The sequence below is a fragment of the Grammomys surdaster genome, unplaced genomic scaffold (genome assembly GCF_004785775.1).
Source record: "Grammomys surdaster isolate TR1022 unplaced genomic scaffold, NIH_TR_1.0 125789, whole genome shotgun sequence".
NCBI classification, from domain to species: domain Eukaryota; kingdom Metazoa; phylum Chordata; class Mammalia; order Rodentia; family Muridae; genus Grammomys; species Grammomys surdaster.
In genome coordinates, this window is record NW_021620620.1 from 796541 (window position 1) to 813637 (window position 17097).

The window sequence follows — 17097 nt, forward strand, 5'->3', positions numbered from 1 at the left end:
AGAGGGGGAGGGGGAGAGGGAGAGAGGGAGAGGGAGAGGGGGAGGGGGAGGGGAGAGGGAGAGGGGGAGGGGAGAGGAAGAGAGGGAGAGGGGAGAGGGAGAGAGGGAGAGAGGGAGAGAGAGAGAGGGAGAGAGGGAGAGGGGAGGGGGAGAGGGGGAGAGGGAGAGAGAGAGGGGGAGAGAGAGAGGAGGGGAAGAGAGAGAGGAGGGGAGAGAAAGGAGGGGAGAGAGAGAGAGAGGAGGGGAGAGACAGGAAGGGAGAGAGAGGAGGGGAGAGAGAGAGGAGGGGAGAGAGAAGGGAAGAGGAGGGGAGGAGGGGAGGAGGGGAGGAGGGGGAGGATGGAGGAGGGGGACGGGAGAGGGGAGTAGGGGAGGGGAGAGGGGGAGGGGAGGGGAGAGGGGGAGAGGGGGGAGAAGGGGGGAGGGGAGAGAGAGCACTTCAAATTAACACTAATAACCAGATCAACCACATACCATGTTTCACAATAGTGTTTATTGTTCTGTAAACTTAAATTTTCATATTTGATAGAGCATATTTTACCTATTCTAATAAATTTTACCTATTAAAATCCCACATAATGTGTTTATCTATTCTAAATAATGTTCAATCTATTCATCACTCAAGAGATTAGCTATCACACTAAAAACTACTTCTGTTTGATAGAGTATACTCAATAAAATTCATTTAGAAGAATGTGAGTTTTTTCTGTTAAAAATATGTAGCCATTAATAATTGCTGTTTTTTCTAGAAATGTATACATACTATGTTTCCTAAGGTTTTATCTTAAAGTTAAGTAGAAAAGATTCTTTTATCTTTACACAGCCAAATATGTTACCTCAACAAAAGAAAAGTTACGTGTGTGTGTGTGTGTTTAATCACTTTCAACTGTTAAAATGATTAAGCTTTGTATTCTCTAGACATATTAACACTCTTATACATAGACCTGCATAGGGTATAGGAACCAATAAATAACCATTCCTTTCATTGGTATGTAAACTTTCGAAATTCCTAGCAATTATTTTCTTTAATTATGCTTCCATTTCCACTTAATATTGGTCATATGCTCTATGAGATTTTGTGGGTTATATTTTTTTTTTTAGTGTGCAATGGGGCTGGTTATGGCAAGAAAATCACGTATACAGCATTTTCTAGAGATGTAACCTACCCTTAACACAGGTATTTTTGATACTCTTATGGCTTTCTAGGAAAATCAGGTTTTCTTCACTTCTTTAGGTATGCTTACATGTGTTTTAAATGTGTTTCTAGGACTGAAGATCATTTAAAGTTAGCACATGTTATCTATATATAAAGTGACCCCTTTACAGAAGATGAGCAGGACAAAGTCTCAAACCACTATCCAATAAATAATAGAGATAACCTTAGTTTGGGGTATTTTTGAAATTATACTCTCTTTCTACAAATATCTTGATCATGGTTTCCCTTCCTTTATCTCCCAGATCTTCCCCAGTTCCCAACTATCTACCTGAGTATCTTCCTTCTTTCTTTCCTTCCTTCCTTCCTCCCTCCCTCCCTCCCTCCCTCCCTCCCTCCCTCCCTCCCTTCCTTCCTTCCTTCCTTCCTTCCTTCTTTCTTTCTTTTGAAATCAAATAGGCAATACCAACAAAAACAGAATGAAACAAATAAAGAAGCAGGAGTGTGGGGCAAAACATTGGGAGCACATATGCAACCACATACTCACACACACATACAACACACAAACATACATACAATATACACACATACAGTACACACACACACACACACACACACACGTATCAGAAAATCCATAAAACTTTGAAGACAGTTTAGAAAAGTTTTGTTAATTCAGTCACTTGCTTTCTTGATCTACCAACACTTACATAAAAAGAACTCACTCAGTTATCTAAGTAATGCATTCAACTGTAATTTTTAATTCTAAATCAATAGGCTAGCATATATACTCAAGTCAGAATCTAAAGAGAAGCAGATGATAAAGCAATAGCTCCAGAACAGTGAGTATTTTCTTTGTAAGAGGGTAATCTCACATAGCAGTGACTCTAGAGAAGACAAAGCAAACTAAGGCTAATGTTATATTAGACCAGGAAGGTGCTGGAGAAATGTCTCCATGGTTAAAAAGGCTTGCTGCTCTTGCAGAGGTAACAAGAGTTTAGTTCTTAGCCCCAACGTGGGATGGTTCACCACTGCCTGTAATTTTCTCCATGGGATCCAATACCTTCTGATGTCCATAAACCTTACAAGTACTTGCACACTCACAGCCTTTTTAACCACTGAGACATTTCTCTAGCACTTTCCTGTGACCCTTACTATAAACAATAGTGTAAAACCAGGGAAGGTGAAAGTAAACCACACCAAGATTACTCTGTCTTAAAATACTCATTTTAAAAACTAAAAATTACACCATACTCTAGCATATTTTCAGTTACAGGCCTATGGATGCTGTAGAGTCTGCTGGGACTTAGATTCATAGTTATGTGGTCTGAGTTGCATATAAAACTCTTGGAATGTGCAATGAAGTCTTATGGTATCTATGCATATTACAAGTCAGTGTAGTATCCATCAATGATAAGTATGAAAGGAAAAGCATCAGCTCAGAACACCCTAAAAAAGAATTCTACCACAAAGATTCATTTGCCCCAAAGGGTCAGAGGTCAGGGAATAAGAGACAAGAGAGGAGACAGAAGATGAGGGGGAAAGAAGAGAACAAAGGAGAGACAGGGTAAGTGTAGGGCTAATGGGGTCCCATGTCTGCTCCACCACAGGGCTTAGGCTGCTCAGGGAGGCCAAATGCAGGAATTTTGAAGGTTCTTATCTCACACCATTGTCAGGTGGGTGTGGGTTGTGGGGAAGCCACAGAACACTGTTCTGGGGGTGGGAGAGCACAGTCTGAGGCACAGGTCATCAAGAGCTGACTCAGGGGTAACCCAGGCCTGGGACAAGGCCGGGCCTGTCCAAGCGCTGCTGGGAGCTGTAGAAGAGCTGAGAACAGAGTAGGGGTCTGTGGGCTGGATCTAGCCAGGGGGCCAAGAGGGAAAAGGGCGGGCGGGCTCTGGCTGGTCACAAGGGCAGAGGCTGTGGCTTGTTGGCAGGTAGCTGGCTTGTTTGTGGCTGGGAGCACAGAGAGGCCTTCTATGGGAGATTAGAGGGCTGCTCTTTAGATGAAAGCCTTCTCCATAGCTCCCTAAGGAGACAATAAAAAGAGACAGTCCATGGTTTTAAGGCATTTATTGTCAAGCGGAAAGGAGATGAGTAAAACCGTACCCCACTTTTCAGGACGGGTCTGAAGTTAAATGCCTTTTCATGGGAGGGGTGTCTGGGAAGGAGAGTTTATTAAGTCCTCCAGGCCTTTAGATACCTCATTAAAATGGAGATCTGTCTTGAGGCTATGTGACCAAAGGTCATGTCATCTACCTGTGTGTGTGTGTGGGGGGGGGGGGCTGGGGTTCTTCTCCTATCTGACTGATGGCCACAGACCTCTCTAAGGAAGGGCTGTGTGGGTCTGTAGCTATGTGACAGGAGCCAGGTGCCCAGGAGCAGGGCGAAACATCTTCTGTCCCTTCAGGGTCTAGCCTTTGCTCAGCCAGGAGCCAGGCTGCCTTTCATGTCATACAGATAAGTATTTGTCCCTGATTGGGACAAAGAATTGCCTCTGGATAAAGAGGAGAAAGACATAGACATGGCATAGGGAAAAAATGGCAGTTTGTAAAGGTACAAGGGGAAACCCTGTATGTCTTAATCAGAGTTCCTATTCCTGCACAAACATCATGACCAAGAAGCAACTTGGGGAAGAAAGGGTTTATTCAGCTTATACTTCCACATTGCTTTTCATCACCAAAGGAAGTTAGGACTGAAACTCAAGCAGGTCAGGAAGCAGGAGCTGCTGCAAAGGCCATAGAGGGGTGTTACTTACTGGCTTGCTTCCCCTAGCTTGTTTAGTTTGCTTTCTTATAGAACTCAAGACTAACAGACCAGGAATGGCACCACCTACAATAGGTTAGGCCCTCCCCCTTTGATTAGTAATTGAGAAAATGCCTTACAGCTGGAAATCATGGAGGCATTTCCTCAAGGGAGGATCCATTCTCTGTGATAACTCCAGCTTGTGTCAAGTTGATACACAAAACCAGCCAGTACACTGTGTTAGGATGAGGTGTTTGATTTTTGTTGGGTATGCTAATTAGATGAACTAAAGGGGGATTTTGATTGCTGGACTTCAGTACTTTGATAGCTGGTCCTGGGTAGTTAGTCTCAGGTGAAGGAAGTGGCCAAATGAGAGAATAGACCTTGGTGGCTAGCTTTAGGAGTGTAATCTAAGGTTTTTCTGAAAGGCAGAGGGAAACAGGGAGAAGGGCATGACCTGCCATAGCTGTGCTTGAAATGCTTGAGCTGGTCAGAGTCCCTTCAAGGATTTCCAGGTCTGTCCAATGATAGACCAACAGTGCCAAGGCAATGCAAAAGTGACCTTGGCAACAATAGGAAATTTGAAGTATCACATTTTACCACTCATCTTGTAGCCTAAGAGAAGACCTTCCATCTTGGTTAGTTTTACTGGAGTGAAAAATAAGTTGGAGAACATTTTGGTTTTATAAAAAGAAGGAGGTTTCCCCGTAAAAGCAGGAGTTGGTGTCCTGGGTATTTGACCTCTGCTTCCATCCTAGTGGTCATAGAGAGTAGAAATTTGGTGAGAAAGTTACCCTATCATGTAAAAGTGGGCAACATGTTGAAGCTTTATTTATTGATTGATTCTTTTTATTGATGCATGTCTTAGGATTTTACTGCTATGAAGAGACAAACATGACCCAAGAAAGTCTTATGAAGGCAAACATTTAATTGAAGCTGGCTTATAATTTCATAGTTTTAATTTGTTATCATTGTGGCAGGAAGAAGTATTGTACCATCCAGGCAAACATGGTGCTGGAGGAGCTGAGGCATCTGGATCTTGATCTGACTGCAGACTGGAGAAACTGACTCTTTCATATTGGGTGGAACTTCAAAGCACAACCTCTACACTTCCCCCGCCCCCAACAGTGATGTACTTCCTCGAATAAGGCCACACCCACTCCAACAAGGCCACATCTCCTAATAATGCCCCTGGCCATTGGTCAAGTATAGTTAAACCACCATTATAGTATACACTAAAATTGTTACCAATTTATAGGTGTTCCTAGGACTTCTCAGAAAGAGGTATTACTACAAAGGTGATATATGTAAGCTAGAATCCAAGGGCACATAAATGATAAAGTATTCTTGACCTGTATGTTACACTAAGACACAGATGATACAATAACAAGAGAGTTTATCAATCAAGTTTCAAATATATTATCCATTCTGAACACAAGTAGATCTTTTAATATATTACTAAATTATTACTAATAATTTTTTATCTATAATAAAAAATGTTCTGGGTAGAAATCCCAAATAGTAGAAACTATGGTTAAGTTTTTGTGTGTATGTTTGTTTTACCTGCAAATATATATATATATACATATATGATGTACAAGATAGTTGTAGTGCCCATGGAAGCCAGAGGTGTCAGAATTCTTGTTGGGAGTCTCCATGTATGTGCTGGAAACCAGACCTGGGCCCTCTGCAAGAGTAGCAACTGTTCTTAACAGCAAATGTTCTTAACTCTCCTGCCCCAGACACTGGTTAAAAGTAAGCTAAACAACTCCATAGAATACAGAATGCTGGAAATATTTATTATAAGGATAGTGAGTATCAGAAATCCAAGTATGTAAATCCTGATGGATGGAAACACAGAATGTCAGTGCTGAGAGTGTACTTGAAAATTCTGTCCCACCTCTGAGACTTTACACAGCTTAAAATCTATAAAGCACTTGTGAGTCCTCAGCAATCAAGGGAAATGCCTCGGACATTATTACCATGGAATCCAGAGAGGCTTGCTTCTCCTTAACCTTTTGCTAAATCCTCTGCCTTATCTCATCTCTTTGTGGTGATATTGACCACCTGGCACTCATCACTAACATCTCTTTCAGCAGGTGCCTCACAACGCTTTTCAAGAACAGCTTAAAAGCTGAAATATGTTCCCATTTTCCCATTCTTTGATATGTCAGTCTTTCAGGGAGGTAATCTAGTTTCTATGAACAAGAACAACAAAATACCATGATACATATTCTTAAGAAACAATAATTGCTGTGTGTCTCCACTCAAAGGAACCCAGCATACGCTATGGAGAAAGATGCTGAGCTTTGGGGATGTCATTAAAAAGCTTAGTGGCCATTCCCATTATAGGTACAAAAAGTTTAGACAGCAGTAGATGACAAGAAGTAAATGTAAAGTCCAGCTCCTTAAGCACTGAGATTTCTTCCCTGCTTAATAATTTGCTCATTGTTAATTTTATTTTGTGGTTAGGTCTTCAGTCTGCTTGTACAGTGTCCTCAGTTTCTTTATGCCTTGGACAAGCATCTTCTAAACTGTTTTTTTCTTTTTTTGGATATTTTATTTATTTACATTTCAAATGTTATTCCCTTACCCAGTTTCCCTTTCACAGTCCCCCTATTTTATCCCCTCTCCCTGCTTCTATGAGGATAGTCCTCCACTCACTCACCCACTCCCATCTCACTATCCTCGCATTCTCCTACACTGGGGCATTGAGCCTTCAGGAGACCAAGGGCTTCCCTTCCCATTGATGCCAGATAAGGCCATCCTCTGATACATATGCAGCTGGAGCCTTGGTTCCCTCCAAGTGTACTCTTTAATTGGTGATTTAGTCCCTGGGAGGTCTTCGAGTTCTGGTTGGTTGATACTGTTGTTATTTCTATGGGGTTGCAAACCCCTAGCTGAAGGTGTTTTTTCCCTAACTCCTCCTTTTGAGTCCCTATGCTCAGTCCAATGGTTGTCTACAAGCATCTGCATCTGTATTTATCAGGCTCTGGCAGAGCCTCTCAGGAGACAGCTTTATCAGGTTCCTGTCAGCAAGCACTTCTTGGCATCTGCAATGGTGTCTGAGTTTGGTGTCTGTATATGGGATGGATTCCCCAGGTGTGGTAGTCTTTGGATGGCCTTTCCTTCATCTGATTTAATTGTCAAAGTGCAAATACTATCATCATGAAAGCAAATCAGAAGAACTATAGAATTTGGAAAGGAAAAAGGCCAACCTTACAAAATAAAAATTTTCCCGACATAAAGAATTCTGCAATGCCTTCATCATAAGTACTATTAAAAGACAGAAGTCTTACACAATGTGAAGAATAGGGTAAGTACTCAGGTGAATTAGTCATTACTGGGAGTTACCAGCAAATATTACACATTTAAGAGATTCTCACAATTATGTGAATATGGTCTTTCATTGTTTATTTTACCTCATTTACCAAAGTGAAAATTATACTGTTATTTTTATTAGAGTTCATTTTTATGCATAATGATAACTTCAGTTTTCAAAGATCCTGAAACCATCACTATGACATTCCTTGGGAGAAATGACAGAATGCATCCAGGTCTCAGATCTCTCCAGATTATTACTAGAAAATGACCTAGGTGGCAATGGCAAAACTAGGATGTAGCCACTCTGCCTACCAGCAATGGGGTTTCTGAAATAGATCCTCAAGTCTTTCAGATTATTGAATCATAGGTAGCAGTATTCATCCTCACACTGACCACCTCTGATTTCTCAGGCTACAGAAGCCTTAAGAACCATCCCCAGGAGAAATGATTTTCCCAGTCTTACCTTAAATATCTTCATTCTTTCTCATATCATGCATTCTCATTGTCTCTTTTTGTCATTGTCAATGACACCCAGCATGGATTCAAATGCTGCTGCTGTTTGTGCTTTGTAAGACACCATCTGTCACTGTTGATCTTACCAGGACCATGGGTGCTAAGCATGCAGTGAGTTCTTTCCTGCTTTAAGATTATCATGCAGAGTGAGATATCAGTTCCGGTTACTTACAGTGTGAATTTGTTCTCACCAAAGAGAACAATGGGCTCTTAGAATGACATATAGACTCAGGGGTCAGTGGCTAGGTTAAGTACTAACTTTGCAAAGCAAGTGACTCAACCAGAATCGTGGTTTTCCCATATTTAAAACCAAAACAGCTGCCCTTGGGTACTTCATTTTCCTTTAAACAAGTCTTCTCTTTCATAACAACTTTAGAGTCACAGTAAATTGAGTCCTTCTATAAGCTTCCTAGACTCCTCTATATATAACTTACAACTCTATTAACATTTCTCACTCAAGCTATATATAAAATCTGTGAACCCAAAGGTGTCCCTTATTATCATCCAAAGAACACATTTTCCATTAGGGTTCATCCTTAGATTTATATGCTTTGTCAATTTTGACAAATGTATAATTATGTATGCAAACTAACAGCATCCCACAGAATCTTTTCAACATACTAAAATACTGTGCTCTGCCTGCTTATACTTTCTTCTCCCAATTCCTGGCTTTCACCCTCTTCTGGAATACCAAGAGGTTAAAAGATTGCAGTGCATTGATTCTTTCACTCAATCACATGGATTCAGACATTCTCTGTATCATTTGATGGCCTGATAGACCATTTCCTCTCAGCAATGGATACGTTAAATTTATCCATTTATCTATGCAAGGATTTTAGATGCTCTCTAATTTTGATGATTATGAATTAAGTGTCTGTAAACATCTATGCACAGGCCTTTAGGTGAATAAATGTCAAGCAATTTATACATTATCAGGGTTATATGATTATTGGATTATATGGTCAAAATTAGATTTTGTGTAAATTGTAAGACTGTCTTCTTCCAATGTGTTTGTACTTTTCTGTTACTTTAGCCTTCCAGAGTTCCTGTAGCTCTATCTGCCTATCAGTATCTGTAGGGGCCAGTGTTTAGGTGTGGGCCATTACAATTCAAAACTATATATTTCAGTGGATAATTATTTCTAATATTGGGAAACTACTCATATGTTTGTTTATCACCTTTGTAAGTTCTTTGGAGATATGCCAGCCCACATATTCTGCCCATTACAAATCAAGATATATACTCCCCTATTCTTGAATTTTAGTAATGATTTTAATATTTTCAGAGATGGTCCTATATCATATGAATTTTCTTGTGTGTGCCCTCTCTTCTCATTCTTGCTTTGTTATCTACCATATGGTAGGAGTTCTTAAGTTTAGTACAGTACAGCATCTTAATTTTTTTTATGTGTTACATCTTTCACCTCATCTCATGCAGAAAGTGTCAAGATTTTCTCATGAGTCATTTTCCAGTTATGTACATGGCAGTTGTTTATGATGCCCTTTGGGTTAATTCTGGAGTGGAGTATAAAATCGTTGCCTATATTCACTTTTGTTCATTTGCTGCCTAGTTGTCCCACCAAGAATTTAAAATGTTTTCCATTGTTTTGTATGAGTACTGTGTCACAGACTAATTGATGAAAATCACATACATCTATTTCTGTCCTGTCTGTTCTGGTCCATCGATATGGTTGGTTCTTTTACCGCTATTACCTTATCTTCATTTTTGTAGCTTTTTGTAAGTTTATTTGAACTTGACTATTGTCAGTAACTCAACATTGCTTCTTGACTTTAATATTGATTTAGAAATTTTTGTCATTTGACTCTAACTTAAACTTTAGAATCAGTTAGTCATTAATTTGTTGGTTATTTGTTGAAATGCTAGCCATTGAAAAATCAAGCTAAAAGAAACACCCCTGATGTCTTAACATTATTAATTCTTCTTTCTGATGTTCATGGATTTCTCTACATTTAATTTTTTAATTTCTTCATTAGAATTTCATAGTGTTCCTCATAGTTCTCATACAAATTTTATTTTATTTATAACTATGCATAAGTATTTAATTAATTTCTTGTATTTTTTAAATCCATTATTTTATTTGTTCATTGCTTAAATACAGGAAAACACATTTTGTACATTAACCTTGTAACCTTCAATCTCATTAGAATCACTTATTTGTCCCAGAATGATTTTGATTCTTGAAGACTTTCCAATAGGAGATTGTGTCGTCCATGAACAGACAGATTTGTTTTTCTTCCAATGCATAGGTCCAATTCTTTCTCATGCCTACTGTGTCAGCAAGAAATGCCAGGATAATGTTTTAAGATATAATACTGACTAAAGATCCAGAGGAGTCAAAGACATCACAAGAAAACCTATAGAATCAAATAAACTGGACCCATCAGGGCTAACAGAGAACAAACCACCAACCAAGGAACTTCCATAGGACTGACCCTCTGTACATATGTTACAGTTGTGTACTTTGGTCTCCAAGTGGGACTCCTACTAGCAGGAGCAGGGGTTGTCTCTGACTCTGTTGCCTGCCTTTGAGATCCTTTGCTCTTACTCGGCTGCCTCATTCAGCCTCAGTAAGAGAGGATATCCCTAGTTTTATAGCAATTTCATATGCCAGGGCTAGTTTATATCTATGGGAGGCCTCCCTTTTCTGAAGAGAGAGGAGTGGATGAAGAAGGAAGAAGTGAGAAGAGATGGAAGAGTTGAATACAGAAAGAGGAAGGGGAAACTGGTCAGGAAATAATATACGAAAGAAAAAATGGAAATAGAGAAGCATGACTTTTATAGATGTGTATTTTATCACATCATGGATGTCTCATCTTATTTCTAAAAGGCTGAGAGTTTCTATAATAAATGAGTTCTGTGATTGGTCAAATAATTTTTAGACTTATTAATATAATCATATGGTATTATTTTCTTTTTTATTCTGTTATGAAAAATAGATTAATTGATTCTTTTTTTCTTTTTTTTCTTTTTTTTTCTTTTTTTTCTTTTTTTTCTTTTTTTTCTTTTTTTTTTAATTGGATGTTTTATTTACATTTCCTATGTTGTCCCCTTACCCCATCCCCCACCCACCCAGGAACCCCCAATCCCCTCACCCCTCCTCCTTCTTCTCTGTGGATGTAACCTCTATCTACACCCCCCCCACTCCCACCTCACCACCCTCAAAATTCCCACCCCCTGGGGCATCCAGCCTTCATGCAGTCAAGGTTCTCTTCTTCCACCTATGCCCAGCAGGGCCCTCCACTCTTACATATTCAACTGAAGCACTGGATCCCTCCCTAAGTGCTCCCAGGCTGGTGGTTTAGACCCTGGGAGCTGTGGTTGGTTGATATTGTTGCTCTCCTCATGGTGCCACAAATCCTTTCAGCTCACCTTCTGTCTTCACTCTAACTCCTCTATTGAGAACCCCATGATCAGTTCAATGGCTAGTTGTGAGCATCTGCCTCTAAGTATGTCAGACTCTTGAAGACCTCTGAGGAGATATCCATATCAGGCTCTTATAAGCATGCACTTCCTGACTTCCACATCAGCATCTACCTTTGGTGACTGCACATGGGATAGATACTCAGGTGGAGTGCTCTTCAGATGGCCCCTCCTTCAATTTCTGTCCCTCACTTTGTCTCCATATTTGCTCCCTTGAGTATTTTGTTGCTCCTTCTAAGAAGGACCGAATCACCCCCTCTTGGTCTCCCTTCTTTATGAGCTTCATGTGGCCTGTGAGTTGCATCTTGGGCATTTCAAGGTTCTGGGCTAATATCCAATAATCAGTGAGTGAATACCATGTGTGTTATTTTGGGATTGGCTTACCTCATTCAGGATGATAATTTCTAGTTCCATCCATTTACCTAGGAACCTCTCGAATTCATTGTTTTTAATAGCTGAGTAATACTCCATTGTGTAAATATACCACATTTTTTGAATCCAGTCCTCAGTTGAAGGACATCTGGGTTCTTTCCAGCTCCTGGCTATTATAAATAAGGCTGCTATGAACATAGTTGAGCATATGTCCTTGTTATATGTTCGAGCATCTTCTGGGTATATGCCTAGGAGTGGTATAGCTGGGTCCTCAGGTAATGCTATGTCCAATTTTCTGAGGAACCGTCAGACTGATTTCCAAAGTGGTTGCACCATCTTGCAGTCCCACCAACAATGGAGGAGTGTTCCTCTTTCTCCACACCCTCGCCAGCATCTACATCTACTATTACCTGAGTTTTTAATCTTAGCCATTCTGACTGGTGTGAGATGGAATCTCAGGGTTGTTTTGATTTGCATTTCCCTGATGACTAAGGACACTGAACATTTCTTTAGGTGCTTCTTGGCCGTTCGAGTTTCTTCCGTTGAAAATTCTTTGTTAAGCTCTATACCCCATTTTTTAATAGGGTTATTTGGTTGTCTGGAGTCTAATTTCTTGAGTTCTTTGTATATATTGGATATTAGCCCTCTATCAGATGAAGGATTGGTAAAAATCTTTTCCCAATTTGTTGGTTGTTGTTTTGTCCTATTGACAGTGTCCTTTGCCTTACAGAAAATTTGCAATTATATGAAGTCCTATTTGTCAATTCTTGATCTTAGAGCATATGTTATTGGTGTTCTGTTCAGGAACTTTTCCCCTGTGCCCATGTATTCGAGGCTCTTCCCCACCTTCTCTTCTATTAGTTTCAGTGTATCTGGTTTTATGTGGAGGTCCTTTATCCACTTAGACTTGAGCTTTGTACAAAGGGATAAGAATGGATCAATTTTCATTCTTCTACATGTTGTCCTCCAGTTGAACCAGCACCATTTGTTGAAAATGCTGTCTTTTTTCCACTGGACAGTTTTAGCTCCTTTGTCAAAGATCAAGTGACCTTAGGAGTGTGGGTTCATTTCTGGGTCTTCAATTCTATTCCATTGATCTTCCTGCCTGTCTCTGTACCAATACCAGGTAGTTTTTACCACTATTGCTCTGTAGTACAGCTTGAGGTCAGGGATGGTGATTCCTCCAGAAGTTCTTTTATTGTTGAGAATAGTTTTTGCTATCCTGGGTTTTTTGTTATTCCATATGAATTTGAAATTTTCCTTTTCTAACTCTGTGAAGAATTGAGTTGGGATTTTAATGGGGATTGCATTGAATCTGTAGATTGCTTTTGACAAGATGGCCATTTTTATTATATTAATCCTGCCAATCCATGAGTATGGGAGATCTTTCGATCTTCTGAGATCTTCTTCTATTTCTTTCTTCAGAGACTTGAAGTTCTTGTCTTACAGGTCTTTCACTTGCTTGGTTAGATTCACATCAAGGTATTTTATATTATTTGCAACTATTGTGAAAGGTGTCATTTCCCTAATTTCTTTTTCAGTCTGTTTATCTTTCATGTAGAGGAACGTTACTGATTTGTTTGAGTTGATTTTATAACCAGCCACTTTGCTGAAGTTGTTTATCAGGTTTAGGAGTTCTCTGGTGGAAGTTTGGGGGTCACTTAAGTATACTATCATATCATCTGCAAATAGCGATATTTTGGGTTGGGTAGCTGCTGTGTCCTGAATGTCCCTGGCTCCCAGATGTATCTCTGGGACTTAGGGAGTGAGATGGAGTTCTTACCAACTGCTCTGAGTGCAGTGGCTCCTCAATGACTCAGGATTCAGTTTCTCCACAGGACAGGAGCAGACTGACTCTGTGTCTGCTCCAACCCAAAGGACCAGGCAGCGGAAGGGAAGTGGAATTCTGGAGGGGCGGGGTTTGGATAGCTTCTGTGCCCTGAATGTCCCTGGCTCCCAGATGTATCTCTGGGGCTTAGGGAGTGAGATGGAGTTCTTACCAGCTGCTCCGAGTGCAATGGCTCCTCAATGACTCAGGATTCAGTTTCTCCACAGGACAGGAGCAGACCAACTTTGTGTCTGCTCCAGCCCAAAGGAGATTAATTGATTCTTGCATGTTGACCAGTCTTTTTTATCTGGAGCAAATCCGAATGGGTCATGATGCATAATTCATTTCATGAAACTTCGTGTTTTAGTTGCTTTTATTGGACACTTTTTGTATCTTTCTTCATGTGATATATTGGCCTATATTTGCCTTAATAAAATATTCTAGTACAAGCATTGAGCTAATATTTCCCTCATAGAAGGAACTAAGAAGTATCTCTTTGACTTTTATAGTTTTGAAAACATGACAAAATGTTAGAATGACTTCTCTTTTAAATGTTTCATAGAATTTGTTAATAGAGTCTTGTGGGGCTGGTTCTTTCTCTTTTGGAAAGGTTATCAATTACTGATCTAATTATTATTAGAAAGAGAACTTTTTGTTATATGTTTCTTTTCACTGAGTTTGACATACTCTGTCATTCAATGCATTGGTCTCTTTGGTAATGACAATCAAGTCTGTGATCAAAATGTGACTCCTCATGGTCTTTCATTATCACTTAATGTTTGTGGCATGTAAATATCTTTTCATAGCATTACAGAACTGTGCCTTTATTTTCTAATTATGCTGGGTTGGTATTTGTCAATTTTATTGATAATTTCAAGCAACTAAATTTTTACTTCATTCTTTTTCTTTATTTTCTGGTTATAATTTCATTGACTCCTGCATAAATTTACACCTTTCTCTTTTGATTATTTTGGACTTCAAATAATTTTTATTCTGGATTTTTAGGGGAATTTATTTTAACTCCTTTTTTAATTTTCTTTTTTTTTCTTTGTCTTTTTGAGGCATGATTTCTCTGTGTAGCCTTGGCTGTCCTTGGAACTCACTCTGTAGACCATGTTGGCCAAGAACTCACAGAGATCCTCCTGCTTCTGCCTCCCAAGAGCTTAGATTAAAGGAATGTACCACCATTGCCCATCTTGTTTTCTAATATATGTATTTAATGCTCTGGATTTTTCTACATATTTTTTGCTAAGTTCTCTTTTTTGCTATATTAATTCAAAATACTTAAGTTTAAATTTCTTCTTTAAAATGCAAGCATATTGGAAATGTAGAGATAGCTCAGGGGTTAAGAACACTTGCTTCTCCTGCAAAGGATTTGGGTTCAGTTTCTAGAACTCACATGCAGCTCACAACCATCCATAATTCCAGTCTCGGAAGGTCTGTAACTCTGTTCTAGGATATGTAGGCATCAGACACACACAAGGGATGCTTCTTTGCATCCATGAAAAATCACACATAAAAAAATCAATCTTTAAAACATAAGCATGTCTATAATGAAATTGAATACTATTCATGCTAATTTAAAAACATAAATTTCAATATATATATTCACTCACAAACAGCAAGTGTAAGCAAGCAAGAGACAGAAAAAGAGAAAGAGGTTTGCCACAGGATTCCCCAAGTTCCACCTAATGTTTGGCTGTGTGTCTCTGCATCTGTTTCCATCAGTTGCTGGGTGAAGCCACTCAGATGACAATTGGATTAGATGTCAATTTGTGAGTATAGCGGAATATCATTGGTAATCATTTCATTGACATTTATTTACTTATTGCAATTTCTGGTTTAGTTCTATTGTAAGTCTCTGGGCTATCCATTCTTTGACTTCTAGCCATTCAGACAGTGTCATGGATGTTTTCCCTCTCATGGTATGGGTCTAAAGTCAGGCCATTGCTTGGCCACTCACACAATTTATAAGTAAATAAATAATATTTATAGTTTCCTATTTGATTTTTATGGCTTTTAATTCTTTGTTCTTAGTTTTCTTCTATCTACTTTTTGTGTTTGCCTAATTTTTGCAGCATACTACTTTGATTCTCCTCTCATTTATTTTGTGTGTATATTTTAGATGTATTTTTAGTGGTTACCATGGATTATAATTATGGGTTATTATAGTAGGTTGAAATAACATAAATTCATGACACACTGGTATAAATTAATATCTACTTTAATAATATGTAGAATATATACTCCATATACCTTGGTCCTCATTAGATTTTCACATTACATTTTTAAACATTTTCTTCAATAGCATAGATTTATAATAATTTTATTCTTTTATCAGCTAAATCACATAGGAATGAAAGATGCCTTTGTTCAAGTTACATGTTTCCTTGTCCACCTTTTGGTTGTTTTCTAACGATTTTTTGATACCCATGGAGAGCCTTGGAATAATCTCAAGTTTGGTTTATCAAGAAGTACCTTGATATTTGGAGGATGGTTCTACTAAATTTTGAATTCTTGGTTCACCTTTCTCCCTGAAGTGATTTAAAAATGACATCTCATTTTCTTCTTGTTTCCGTAGATGTGTTTAAATTGGTTCCTTGTTTTCCCAAGGGTTTCTTTCATGGACTCATATGCTTTTCTTTTGATGCTTAAGTTTTTAATGTCCTTATTCATTTATTTCATGTGTATGGATGTTTTGCTTGCATGGAATGTCTTCATACAAATACAGATACAGTACTAACTCAGGAGGAATTGGACAAAGGAAGGAATACAAGGAAAGACAACTAATTTTAAGTATCATTTGAGTTGTAGCATGGAAACCTAATAAAATACATATTCCTAAAATACACACATATATGAAGAGGATCTAAATAAAATTGCAAAATAATAGTGGAAGCAAAACCCTGATTTGACATTTCTTATTACTAAAAGGAGCTTTTCATAGGTGGAACTGTATATATCTATTTGAGTCATTGGCCAAGGGGGTCCCATAGGAACCTGCAAACAATGCAGTCTGTTGACTAGAATATCAGTTGTTACCCACAAAGGGATAGGAAGACATCATTGATGAAGACAACACTTAAACAACTCACTGAACACAGAGAATTTAGATGTTGCGTACATAAAGCCATTTCTACTATGTGCTCACATTATTGGTAATGAAAAGTTCTCAGAATGCTTCCAAGGAAGAAACATAAACACTAATCAAGCAACAAAATCTTTGATTTACACTGGTGTCCAGTCCATGAGATATGCATGTAGTAGAGTGACACAAATATTATAGGAGTAACCAACAGATATATGACTTGACTTAAGAATCATCTTTGAGATGGAACCTATACCTGATACTGCTTGGATAATCAAGAACTTAAGACTAGATAGATCATAGACCTAGGGGAAAGGTAAATACAACTGTTCTTCTAAAGAAACAATAATAAAATGATTCCTAATGATCTGTTATATGCATAGACCAGTGCCTTGCTCAAACATCATCAGAGAAGCGTCTTCTGAAGAAGATCACAAGACATACAGAAACCCATAGCCAGACCTTAGGCAGAGTGAGACACCATGGAACATTCAGTCCTAAATTGGAGAAGTGGACTTATGAACTCATCCTTATTTTTTTTTAAATTTTCAAATTCTTTTCTTGTTATAAAATTTTTGTTTATTAAATTCTCACAGATTTGATGTTTATTATTTTATTACCTATTCTCCATTAATG